Source organism: Crinia signifera, chromosome 3 (genome assembly GCF_055691185.1).
Source record: "Crinia signifera chromosome 3, ASM5569118v1, whole genome shotgun sequence".
Taxonomy (NCBI): Eukaryota; Metazoa; Chordata; class Amphibia; order Anura; family Myobatrachidae; genus Crinia; species Crinia signifera.
Genome location: NC_139219.1, coordinates 128922398 through 128936800, shown reverse-complemented (window position 1 = coordinate 128936800; position 14403 = coordinate 128922398).

Here is a 14403-nt window from a genome sequence, read left to right as displayed (position 1 = left end):
CAGTGTTTCGGTTTATGTCCAAATCCAGTCCAAACTCCAGTTCTAACTCATTGCTTGCTTTAGACGACTTGCTTCAGATGATGATGCCAGGCAAGCCTTGGCTAGGCTTCTCCAAATTTCCCATTTTAAAGGAAAGTTAGGTCAACTGGTACAGGGGGAGGGGTTGGTGTTTGCACACATTGCTCAGCTTATCTGATTAAAGGTGGGGGATGTTGTAGGCTCCCAGTAGCAAAACACATTTCCATTGCAGACTGTTCTTTTAAATGAAAAGCATCAGGTTTTGTAAAATGGCATTCATGTACCTGTACAGAGGAGATGAGAGATGGTTTGAAAACTTCATTCCAGTTCTAACTCATTGCTTGCTTTAGACGACTTGCTTCAGATGATGATGCCAGGCAAGCCTTGGCCAGGCTTCTCCAAATTTCCCATTTTAAAGGAAAGTTAGGTCAGCTGGTACAGGGGGAGGGGTTGGTGTTTGCATACATTGCTCAGCTTATCTGATTAAAGGTGGGGGATGTTGTAGGCTCCCAGTAGCAAAACACATTTCCATTGCAGACTGTTCTTTTAAATGAAAAGCATCAGGTTTTGTAAAATGGCATTCATGTATCTGTACAGAGGAGATGAAAGATGGTTTGAAAACTTCATTCCAGTTCTAACTCATTGCTTGCTTTAGACGACTTGCTTCATCCCCAATACATGTATATCATAATCTGTATAATCAGAATAAGTATATTATAAATTGTGAATCAGACTATATAATTTAATTACCTTTTCCAGACAATAAGAAGGATTTGAAATGTCATTAGTTTATTTCTGAAATACTGTACCTTCTGATTCCAAGGATGAAAGAAGATGAAGCAGGAATCAGAGTCAAATCAATATGATTTTCTGCAGGCTGCACCCTCTGACCCAATATTTGATGCAGACTTAAAAAAAAAGGTGATGAAGGCAGTGACAGTGGATCAATCTATAAAGAGCAAGAAGAACGTTAAGATGAGGCCAATTAGAAGACATTTTGTCAAACTTGGTGTCTGCCTGTGACTAATTCCCATCTTGTGTGTAGTAGTGTTTTTATTTTATGTCAACTCCCCGTATATTGTTTATTGATTTTATGATTTAACCTTTCATAAACATTTTCTTAAAAAAAAAATATGGATGCTCTTGCTGCAATCAAAGACAAATGGTCATGAGGCCACAGACCGCTACATAATATAGAGACAACACTTTCCCACTTTAAATAAGTGATCCATTAAAGTTGGAAAGACCTTTAGAAATGCACCAAGCAGACAGCAGAAAATAATTCCACAGGTTTTTACCATATATAGGGCACAATTCCTGCAACTAATAGGCTAGACTTTGGGTCTGATAAAACCTATATGCAGCTTTGTCATAGCTTTGTAGTTGGGATTATAAATACAGGTTGAGTATCCCGTATCCGAGTATCCGTTATCCGAATTATTCCGAAAACCATACATTCCAGAAAGTGAAAAAAAAAATATTTTTTTTGCTAAAAACTCACTGGGGACATTTGTAACAGCACTACTGGTGACATGATATGTAACTGGCACTATATATGTGCAAGACAATGATTGCTTGGCATTCAAATTCAATATCTGAGATAGTACACACATTTTGTTTCATGTTTTGAAACCTTGTTTTTTGAACAAATAAAATATATTTGTGTGTATTTTATGTGGTAATAAAATATATTTGTGTGTATTTTATGTGTTTATACAGCATACATGCAAGAAACTTCAAAATACATCATTGAAATATTAAAATATTCCGAAATACGGAATAATCCGTTATCCAAAATTCTCCTGGTCCCGAGCATTTTGGATACGGGATACTCAACCTGTATGTGAGTGTTATTTGCAAACCAAAGAACTGGAGAAAACTCTAATTTCACAAAATGTGCCTATTTAGAGAGGAAGATAAATTAGAGTATGCTCCCATTCCACTGTTTTACTTTAGGCTGTGCACATGCATTGCATTTCAGTTTACTGGCTTTTCTGTGAAAGAAATGTGCATGTTCAGAAAACTAGAAATCTCATTTGTGAGTACATTTGGATATTTATTTTAGTATTTACATCAGTTTTTGCTCACATAATTAATATTTGGGGATACGGAGTACTTGGGTGTGCCATATTCTTTGGTCTCCTCCCCTTCTTCTTGCTCCTCCTGATTAAGCTCGTTATCTAATTCTATAAAAGAGCAGGCAGATATCGTAGGTGAGGTAGTCTGGTCTTCTGTAACTGATGAATCAGCTTCAAAAGAATTATACTCTTTATTATAGTTCCTATTATGAAATCCCTCCACTTGTTTCCATCTAAAGATGTTGCCAGTTGAGAAGTCACATTTACTGTATCTCTAATACTCTAATACATTGTTTTTCTTTTTTTAAATCAATGATGGTTTGTTCTTCCAATGCCTTATGGAAGTTAATGGAAAAAATTTGTTGAAGACAATGACTGCGCCTGGAGCTCTGCAGCACAAGATCAACCTGAGATTCCTGGAATCTCTACTACAACATATAACACAAAAATGGTGATCTTTATGGCGCTGAGTTCCCCTCTCTGTATATACTACTAGGTACGTTATCCTAGGTGGTCTCCCCTCTGATGAAACTCCTTCGGTCTGGTAGTTAGACTTTGACCCACAGACTGACCTTGGGAGTGTGCCCTATGTGCATGTAAAGGTTTCTTTATGGAATCCCTCATACACAGATATTTCTTCCTTTCACACTGGAACCATCAATACGAGAAATAGTATGGAGTAGACTCACCAATGGTAGGTGCCCTATGTGCACAAAAAGGTTTCTTTCGTTTTTCTCCCCTTCTGACACTGGGTGTAAGGAATCTTTACTCCAAAGGTAAATCCAACACAATTTATTCAGCAAAACAACGATATAAAATCCATACACAGTCTGTAAAATTCATAGGAAACACAGGTGGCCCGGGTTACCTCCCTATCCGGATGAGAAGGGTCCCCCAACGGCTGAAGATGACTCACAGCGCCAAACTTAGAGCTTCCCAAGTGAATTCCTACCTCCAAATTACCAACGCGTTTCAGGCTGTTTCTCAGCCCTTTATCAAGGTATGGAGGCTACCTGTTTCTATCTGGTATTTATACCAGTAGTGCTGGTGTCTATTCCCCAGCAACATCCAAAATCCGGAAAAAATTCCGGCAACAATAAGATACATATAAATACAAATCCCCGAATGATCCCAACATTTATACAATAGTCCAAAGGCCTAATATACATAAATAGGTACATTGTAAATTCCAGGGTTGCAGATATACATACATGCAAGAACAGAAAGCGCTTGTGACACAATCCATTACGGATTTTCCAGCTTTATCTGGGCGCAGGTGTTTTACATTATTTAGCGTTCTTCACGATGTGACCGGACACCCGTCCGCCACTTCCGGGTCCCGGAACGCATCGTATTACGTTCTTTGAGAAGCCTGACGTTCTCTTCTAGCGTAACCGGAAGTGCGTCCAACAACTTCCGGGTCCGGAAACGTATCGCCTTGCATTCCAGTTGTTGTGGAACGCAGGCACTTCCTGCTTTGTGTATGGCGCTGTTGTGTTCATTCTTTTCTGCATTCCCCTGGATTTTTGTCTCCAATATATGGTTCCCCTTCATTTTTGCGGTCTTATAATTAAAGTGCTTCGCTTGTAGGTGGTACATACAAAATACATAGAGAAAAAATGAATTAAAATTATGATGTGTATATATCACTATAAATAATGCCGTACATTTCATGACACTTTGGTTTACTTATATAAAATCCTTAAAATTTATAATAAGATCTATTTAAATAAATATTTAAAAACATTTAATTAAGGTCATGTTAAAAAGAGAGACAAATGATCATAAAAAACATTTAAGCTCAAAGCTTACATTCATTCCATGAGGTTCTATAGTTTTGAGGGTGTAAATGGTGCGCATCTCTAACTGAGATAGTCTTTTATCTCTATCATTCGCCCTCCAGTGGTCTGGTACTAATTTAATACCACAAAAATTGATTATGTGTTTAGTGTTATTCTCATGGAATTTTTTAAAATGTAGGGAAACATTATGAGACTCTGTGCCCTTTCCAATGTTACGGCAATGTTCCGATAACCTTACTTTCAGCTGGCGTATTGTTTTCCCCACATATTGTTTGCCACAAGAGCATTCAAGTAGGTACACACAATATTTCGAGTTGCAAGTAATGAAATCTTCAATATCGTACATTTGGCTGTTGTGTACGGATTTGTACTGATGTACGGCTCTTATGGTGCCCTTACATGATCTACACATGCTACAACTCCCACAACGGTAGAAACCCTTTGATTTAATTTGATTGTGTGGATTCGGGGTATTAATGGCACTCCGTACCAACTTGTTTCTTAAATTTTGAGCCTTCCGATAGATAAAGGTTGGTTTCTCTTTCACGTGGGTATTAAGAACGGGATCATTTCTTAGTATTCCCCAATGTTTCCTAATGATACGTTCCATTTGTTTTGACTGACTGGTGTACTGCGTAATGAAGCATACCCCTAAGTCCTTTTGTTGTTTAGGACTGGGGTCATTCCTTGGAATTCCTCTCTGAGTGATGGCAAGGGCACCCTTTGTTCTTGCTCTACTGACTATATTTTTGTCATAACCCTTTTGTGTAAATTGTTTACTGAGCTTGTCAGCGTGTACTTCATAGATCTCAAGATCTGTACAGTTGCGGCTGATCCTGTTAAATTGGCTATTTGGTATACTGCTAAGCCAATTTTCATGGTGATTGCTCTTGTAATCTATAAAAGAGTTACTGTCAGTCGGTTTTTCATAGTTCTGTGTCTTAAGTTGCCCCTCCTCCACATAAATTAAGAGATCTAAGAAATTCACTTCTTTGGGACTAATTTGAAAGGACAATTGTATGTTACACTGATTGTCATTAAGTTCTTTACAAAAATTATCAAGGGAGGCGGTGTCTCCCCTCCACACAAGCAATATATCATCTATGTACCTGCGATAGGTGACCAGACTGGCGCCCACATGGGGTTTATTCCAGATGTTTTGTTCTTCCCTCCATGCCATAAATAAATTTGCATAGCTGGGCGCCAGTCTGGTCCCCATCGCCGTACCTTTGAGCTGCAGGAAAAAATCTCCATCAAACCAAAAATAGTTATTTTTCGAAATAAGTGAAATGCCATCAAGGATGAAGTTTCTTAGATCCTGTGTGGTATCTGCCTGATCCAAAAAATAACCAACAGCCTGTAGGCCTAATTCGCGATCTATAATAGTATATAGTGACGTTACGTCAGAAGTCACTAACGTACAGTCTGAATGCCAACTTATTTCTTTTAGCATTTGAATGGTGTCGACCGTGTCCTTTAGATACAATTTTGTTTGTGTTACAAAAGGCTGTAATAAGGAATCTATATAATGTGAAAGATTTGACAGTACAGAATTGATTCCTGCGACAATAGGTCGCCCTGGTGGTTTTGTGGCCGATTTGTGTATCTTTGGAAGTACATACACCACTGGTATTGCTGGATTCTCTATGTGGATGTATTCACTTGTGGTTTTATTTACAATACCCTTCGATGTATAAAGAGCTAGAAAGACATCCAATTTCTCTTGTATCTTGACTGTGGGGTTGCCCCTCAATTTTTTATACGTGGTGTTGTCAGCCAACTGTCTTAGAATTTCTTCATTGTAATCCTCAACCGCCAATATTACGACACTGCCCCCCTTATCGGCGGGCTTTATGATAATCTCCTTATTATCTTGTAGTGATTTTATTGCTAAGCGTTGTCCCTTAGTGAGGTTTACATTTTTAATGGGTCTGAATTGTATTTTATCGAGATCTTCTCGAACCAATCGTTCGAAAGATTCAATGAAACATCCCTTTTTATGGGCAGGGTAAAAAGTGGAGGATTTTTTGAATACAGAGACTTCTCTAGGGATTTCATTTAATTGACTGGTACCTTCTTCGTTAAAGAACCTTTTTAGGGTAAGCTTTCGGATAAATTTTTGGAGATCCAAATATACTTCAAATTTATCAATTTTATTGGAAGGGGCAAATTTCAGTCCTTTCTCAAGTACATTTTGTTCATCCTCAGTGAGGGTATATCCACTAAGATTTACTATTTTGGTCTTATGTACTTCAACTTCTGGTGTAGAGACAACACCGTCAGGAGAGATGGTGTTAGATATCTTCTGTTTGGGACTTTTATTTTTATACGGTTGCCTCTTTCTCTTCCCTCGTTTACCTCTAGGATGTTGCTTTTTTATTTTTGGTACCATAGTTATTATCTGTGGACGTTGCGGTTGGTCCGCCTGTCCAAAAAATGTTGGTTGGTATGGTCGTTCTCCTCGCCTCTTCTAATTCGATATGGATTTGGAGGGGGAGGGTCTCTACCACTAGCTTGTACCTCCTCTAGAGCTATTTTAGGGGGAATGTCTCTTCTGGAATTCTCATTTCGATTACTGTTGTCTCTCCAATTATCCCTAGAGTTCTCTCTCCATGCCCTGTAGTTATTATATCTTCTATGTTTATTTGAAATTATTGTGTTATTAGTTTGTCTCTCCTCCCTTCTTTGGGATATATCATTAGTGCCCCTGTTTATTTGTAGTGGGGGTCTGTCGTATTTATTTTCCCATTTATCATTTTGTGAATGGGTTTTATATACTCTCTGGTTATTATTACTATTATTATAATGCTGAGTATTTCTCGGTTTCAAAAACCGTGTTTCCTTCTTTGTCACCAAATGTTCAGTCCCATCTTTATAATCTTTCGTATCCCTCACGTATTTTTTCTTTTTCTTTTGCATCAGATCTCTTTCATTCTTTTCTATCCTATTAGTGATGATTTCTTCTAACTTTTCGTATTCTTTAGTTTTAACGTAAGGTTCCACCAGTGATTTAAACGTAGACACCTCCTGTTCCACCTTTTTTAAATCATCCTTTTTCTGAGTGATGATAAGTTCCATCAATTTGATTGAACAATTGTCCAATATTTTGAACCAACTGTTCTTAAAGGTAGCTGATTCACTATCAAATGATGGAACCTTATCAATCCTCAGACCTCGTGGTACGATCTTATCTGCCACATATTTTTCAAGGGATATCAGTTCCCGCCAAATTTTACCCTCTTGTATGAGGGCTTTTTCTAATTTGTACATTACACTTTCCACATTGTGGTCAGAAACTTCTACATCATCTACTTGGTTAAACACCTCGTTGGCACAAACATTTCTTCGCCCTCTATGAGCAAACATATTGTGAGGCAGCTAGTCTATCTTCTACAACAGGAAAAGAGTCAATGGAAAAAATTTGTTGAAGACAATGACTGCGCCTGGAGCTCTGCAGCCCAAGATCAACCTGAGATTCCTGGAATTTCTACTACAATATATAACACAAAAATGGTGATCTTTATGGCGCTGAGTTCCCCTCTCTGTATATACTACTAGGTACGTTATCCTAGGTGGTCTCCCCTCTGATGAAACTCATTCGGTCTGGTAGTTAGACTTTGACCCACAGACTGACCTTGGGAGTGTGCCCTATGTGCAAATAAAGGTTTCTTTATGGAATCCCTCATACACAGATATTTCTTCCTTTCACACTGGAACCATCAATACGAGAAATAGTATGGAGTAGACTCACCAATGGTAGGTGCCCTATGTGCACAAAAAGGTTTCTTTCGTTTTTCTCCCCTTCTGACACTGGGTGTAAGGAATCTTTACTCCAAAGGTAAATCCAACACGATTTATTCAGCAAAACAACGATATAAAATCCATACACAGTCTGTAAAATTCATAGGAAACACAGGGTGCTCACAGGTGGCCCGGGTTACCTCCCTATCCGGATGAGAGGGTCCCCCAACGGCTGAAGATGACTCACAGCGCCAAACTTAGAGCTTCCCAAGTGAATTCCTACCTCCAAATGACCAACGCGTTTCAGGCTGTTTCTCAGCCCTTTATCAAGGTATGGAGGCTGAAACCGAGAAATACTCAGCATTATAATAATAGTAATAATAACCAGAGAGTATATAAAACCCATTCACAAAATGATAAATGGGAAAATAAATACGACAGACCCCCCACTACAAATAAACAGGGGCACTAATGATATATCCCAAAGAAGGGAGGAGAGACAAACTAATAACACAATAATTTCAAATAAACATAAAAGATATAATAACTACAGGGCATGGAGAGAGAACTCTAGGGATAATTGGAGAGACAACAGTAATCGAAATGAGAATTCCAGAAGAGACATTCCCCCTAAAATAGCTCTAGAGGAGGTACAAGCTAGTCGTAGAGACCCTCCCACTCCAAATCCATATCGAATTAGAAGAGGTGAGGAGAACGACCATACCAACCAACATTTTTGGACAGGCGGACCAACCGCAACGTCCACAGATAATAACTATGGTACCAAAAATAAAAAGCAACATCCTAGAGGTAAACGAGGGAAGAGAAAGAGGCAACCTTATAAAAATAAAAGTCCCAAACAGAAGATACCTAACACCATCTCTCCTGACGGTGTTGTCTCTACACCAGAAGTTGAAGTACATAAGACCAAAATAGTAAATCTTAGTGGATATACCCTCACTGAGGATGAACAAAATGTACTTGAGAAAGGACTGAAATTTGCCCCTTCCAATAAAATTGATAAATTTGAAGTATATTTGGATCTCCAAAAATGTATCCGAAAGCTTACCCTAAAAAGGTTCTTTAACGAAGAAGGTACCAGTGAATTAAATGAAATCCCTAGAGAAGTCTCTGTTTTCAAAAAATCCTCCACTTTTTACCCTGCCCATAAAAAGGGATGTTTCATTGAATCTTTCGAACGATTGGTTCGAGAAGATCTCGATAAAATACAATTCAGACCCATTAAAAATGTAAACCTCACTAAGGGACAACGCTTAGCAATAAAATCACTACAAGATAATAAGGAGATTATCATAAAGCCCGCCGATAAGGGGGGCAGTGTCGTAATATTGGCGGTTGAGGATTACAATGAAGAAATTCTAAGACAGTTGGCTGACAACACCACGTATAAAAAATTGAGGGGCAACCCCACAGTCAAGATACAAGAGAAATTGGATGTCTTTTTAGCTCTTTATACATCGAAGGGTATTGTAAATAAAACCACAAGTGAATACATCCACATAGAGAATCCAGCAATACCAGTGGTGTATGTACTTCCAAAGATACACAAATCGGCCACAAAACCGCCAGGGCGACCTATTGTCGCAGGAATCAATTCTGTACTGTCAAATCTTTCACATTATATAGATTCCTTATTACAGCCTTTTGTAACACAAACAAAATTGTATCTAAAGGACACGGTCGACACCATTCAAATGCTAAAAGAAATAAGTTGGCATTCAGACTGTACGTTAGTGACTTCTGACGTAACGTCACTATATACTATTATAGATCACGAATTAGGCCTACAGGCTGTTGGTTATTTTTTGGATCAGGCAGATACCACACAGGATCTAAGAAACTTCATCCTTGATGGCATTTCACTTATTTTGAAAAATAACTATTTTTGGTTTGATGGAGATTTTTTCCTGCAGCTCAAAGGTACGGCGATGGGGACCAGACTGGCGCCCAGCTATGCAATGTTGGGAAGAACGAAACATCTGGAATAAACCCCATGTGGGCGCCAGTCTGGTCATCTATCGCAGGTACATAGATGATATATTGCTTGTGTGGAGGGGAGACACCGCCTCCCTTGATAATTTTTGTAAAGAACTTAATGACAATCAGTGTAACATACAATTGTCCTTTCAAATTAGTCCCAAAGAAGTGAATTTCTTAGATCTCTTAATTTATGTGGAGGAGGGGCAATTTAAGACACGGAACTATGAAAAACCGACTGACAGTAACTCTTTTATAGATTACAAGAGCAATCACCATTAAAATTGGCTTAGCAGTATACCAAATAGCCAATTTAACAGGATCAGCCGCAACTGTACAGATCTTGAGATCTATGAAGTACACGCTGACAAGCTCAGTAAACAATTTACACAAAAGGGTTATGACAAAAATATAGTCAGTAGAGCAAGAACAAAGGGTGCCCTTGCCATCACTCAGAGAGGAATTCCAAGGAATGACCCCAGTCCTAAACAACAAAAGGACTTAGGGGTATGCTTCATTACGCAGTACACCAGTCAGTCAAAACAAATGGAACGTATCATTAGGAAACATTGGGGAATACTAAGAAATGATCCCGTTCTTAATACCCACGTGAAAGAGAAACCAACCTTTATCTATCGGAAGGCTCAAAATTTAAGAAACAAGTTGGTACGGAGTGCCATTAATACCCCGAATCCACACAATCAAATTAAATCAAAGGGTTTCTACCGTTGTGGGAGTTGTAGCATGTGTAGATCATGTAAGGGCACCATAAGAGCCGTACATCAGTACAAATCCGTACACAACAGCCAAATGTACGATATTGAAGATTTCATTACTTGCAACTCGAAATATTGTGTGTACCTACTTGAATGCTCTTGGGGCAAACAATATGTGGGGAAAACAATATGCCAGCTGAAAGTAAGGTTATCGGAACATTGCCGTAACATTGGAAAGGGCACAGAGTCTCATAATGTTTCCCTACATTTTAAAAAATTCCATGAGAATAACACTAAACACAATCAATTTTTGTGGTATTAAATTAGTACCAGACCACTGGAGGGCGAATGATAGAGATAAAAGACTATCTCAGTTATAGATGCGCACCATTTACACCCTCAAAACTATAGAACCTCATGGAATGAATGTAAGCTTTGAGCTTAAATGTTTTTTATGATCATTTGTCTCTCTTTTTAACATGACCTTAATTAAATGTTTTTAAATATTTATTTAAATAGATCTTATTATAAATTTTAAGGATTTTATATAAGTAAACCAAAGTGTCATGAAATGTACGGCATTATTTATAGTGATATATACACATCATAATTTTAATTCATTTTTTCTCTATGTATTTTGTATGTACCACCTACAAGCGAAGCACTTTAATTATAAGACCGCAAAAATGAAGGGGAACCATATATTGGAGACAAAAATCCAGGGGAATGCAGAAAAGAATGAACACAACAGCGCCATACACAAAGCAGGAAGTGCCTGCGTTCCACAACAACTGGAACGCAAGGCGATACGTTTCCGGACCCGGAAGTTGTTGGACGCACTTCCGGTTACGCTAGAAGAGAACGTCAGGCTTCTCAAAGAACGTAATACGATGCGTTCCGGGACCCGGAAGTGGCGGACGGGTGTCCGGTCACATCGTGAAGAACGCTAAATAATGTAAAACACCTGCGCCCAGATAAAGCTGGAAAATCCGTAATGGATTGTGTCACAAGCGCTTTCTGTTCTTGCATGTATGTATATCTGCAACCCTGGAATTTACAATGTACCTATTTATGTATATTAGGCCTTTGGACTATTGTATAAATGTTGGGATCATTCGGGGATTTGTATATTTATATGTAACTTTTTGTTGCCGGAATTTTTTCCGGATTTTGGATGTTGCTGGGGAATAGACACCAGCACTACTGGTATAAATACCAGATAGAAACAGGTAGCCTCCATACCTTGATAAAGGGCTGAGAAACAGCCTGAAGTTTGGCGCTGTGAGTCATCTTCAGCCGTTGGGGGACCCTCTCATCCGGATAGGGAGGTAACCCGGGCCACCTGTGAGCACCCTGTGTTTCCTATGAATTTTACAGACTGTGTATGGATTTTATATCGTTGTTTTGCTGAATAAATCGTGTTGGATTTACCTTTGGAGTAAAGATTCCTTACACCCAGTGTCAGAAGGGGAGAAAAACGAAAGAAACCTTTTTGTGCACATAGGGCACCTACCATTGGTGAGTCTACTCCATACTATTTCTCGTATTGATGGTTCCAGTGTGAAAGGAAGAAATATCTGTGTATGTGGGATTCCATAAAGAAACCTTTACGTGCACATAGGGCACACTCCCAAGGTCAGTCTGTGGGTCAAAGTCTAACTACCAGACCGAATGAGTTTCATCAGAGGGGAGACCACCTAGGATAACGTACCTAGTAGTATATACAGAGAGGGGAACTCAGCGCCATAAAGATCACCATTTTTGTGCCTTATGGAAGTTGTTGTCTGTCTCCCGTTGTTTAAGGTAATTTCCCAGAATCGTGTTTTTTTTTTCTCTCATTCACCTAGAACAAATAGATTATGTTTAGTTAGTATATTCTAGGCTGCTCAATAGGTCCCTCTCACTTTCTGAGATTGGTGTAGCACAGCCTGAAAGACACAGTGTGGCTGTATTTGGTAGTGAAGACTGCGAAAAGGATCATAGGGACCAACCTCCCCCCAATAAGGGATCTGTTCTCATCCAGGGTAAGGAAACGCACTGAGAAGATCGCGAAGGACAAGCTGCATCCCGGTCACAACCTGTTCAACATCCTACCATCCAAAAGACGGTTCAGGTCTGTCCCCGCCAAAACGTCCAGATCATGGTACATTGACAGTTTATATTGATTTTGACTGTTTTATACTGACTGTGTTTTTCTTCCTACATGTTCACTATAACTACACTATAGTGCACTATAAGCTGGAACTACTGTCAATCCAGAGGTTGCAGAAAGCACTATAAATTTTGTAAATATTATTTAAGATAGCACTATAAAGTTTATAACAATTTATTCATATAGAATAAAACAATGTAAACATAAATCCATAAACTTAAATGAATAAACACCATGTGTCAATCAGTTTAATAAGCACATTTCTGGTCAGAACCACAATTCTGGTAGAAGTATAGTCCCAATTGATATAAGAACCTGGTTAATTAATTGATATTTAGTGTCATAATCAATATAGTTCCACAAAAATGTAGCAAACTACTCAGGCGCTATGCTCTACCTCCGGTATTTGTCTCCAGTTATTTATAAAAGAAAGAGGATTTTGTGTGAGTTTAAATGTCCTCTATGTAAGAGTGTTAAATGCCCCAATTTCGTACCCTTAGGGGCTAATATTAACAGTTATAGGGGTCTCCGTACGAATAGATGTAAGCTTGCACAATGGATAATTGGACAGAGATTCCTTAAATACAGTTACCTTATGTTTGTATACTAAAAACAGCATTGTTACACATGTAAGTTCAACCTTGTAATGTGGGAAAAAGTGGCCACAGGTAATATGCTTTTATGTACCATTCTTTATGAATAAAGAAGCAGATGGGAAGTCAGCGGCTGGGTCCCTGCGGTGGATGGGAACTAGTAATGCCACTAGTTCCCATCTGCCACAGGGACCCAGCAGCTGACTTCCCATCCGCCACAGGGACCCCCACTGCTGACTTCACATACGCTGCAGGGACCCCTGCCCACCCCGCGCTGCCCAACCCTGCTGCCTGCCACCCACCACCGCCGCAGCAGTTGGGTGGAGTGTGTGGGGGCCCTGGATGTGTGGGAGCCCCGGGGCGATTGCCCCTGTTGCCCCATGGGTAATCTGCCACTGGCTTGGAGGGCACTAACATCAGCGTCTCTGGTGCCATTTTAATTTGGAACCTGCTGTTCTGCACTGCATTTGGGGACTTTTTCAGCTTCCTCCTGATTTGGCCTGCCCTCCACTCCTTAGCCCTGCTGGCTGCACCCAGGCCCAGGTAAGAAATGGCTGCCACCGCTCTACAGGTTGGCCATCCCTGATCGGTGTATATTGCTATATTAGTGAACTGGGGTCATATACACTATTAGTGCACAGGGTGATATTTGGCTGAAGTACAGTGTACTGCTACCAAATATCACCCGTGCACTAATGCAGTGTAGCTGTTATGTGCAGCCAGGGATATACAAACATGTTTTCCTTAGTGGCCTGAAATTTTTATGTATACAGTATATCGAGTTGTTGAGGCGTAATTCACAAGAGTACCTTCCAAGTTAATCTGGCAGATCTACTCTTGCCTGTGTGTAGGGAGGAATAGGGCTGCAGAGTATTACACCTCAGTTGCTGGATGTATTTAATTGCTTTGGTAATTGATTATTCTGCACACTGCTTTACATATCAGAAATTTGTTATTGACAAACTTAATTTTGCAAGTTAAATAGCAAATCTCTGTTGCCTATGTGAAGGGAGGAACATCTTATAACTCTTAATGACACATGGTATCTTGGAATACATGGTTATTTATGTAATCCACTTGTATTACCATTCATTGTAGTAATTGGGTTGGGGATTGTGTAGAAAGAGTCCAATTAATGAGTGTACATGCATTTAAAGATCACTACAAAGGCTGTGGGCCATATAGGCTGTGTGCATGGTGTATATGTGTGCATAATAGTTTTGAAGTGCATCATTTTTAAAATGTGGCATAATTGAAACATAACTGCAGCATTATACTGGTGTTACACTGAAGTGAAACAGAAGG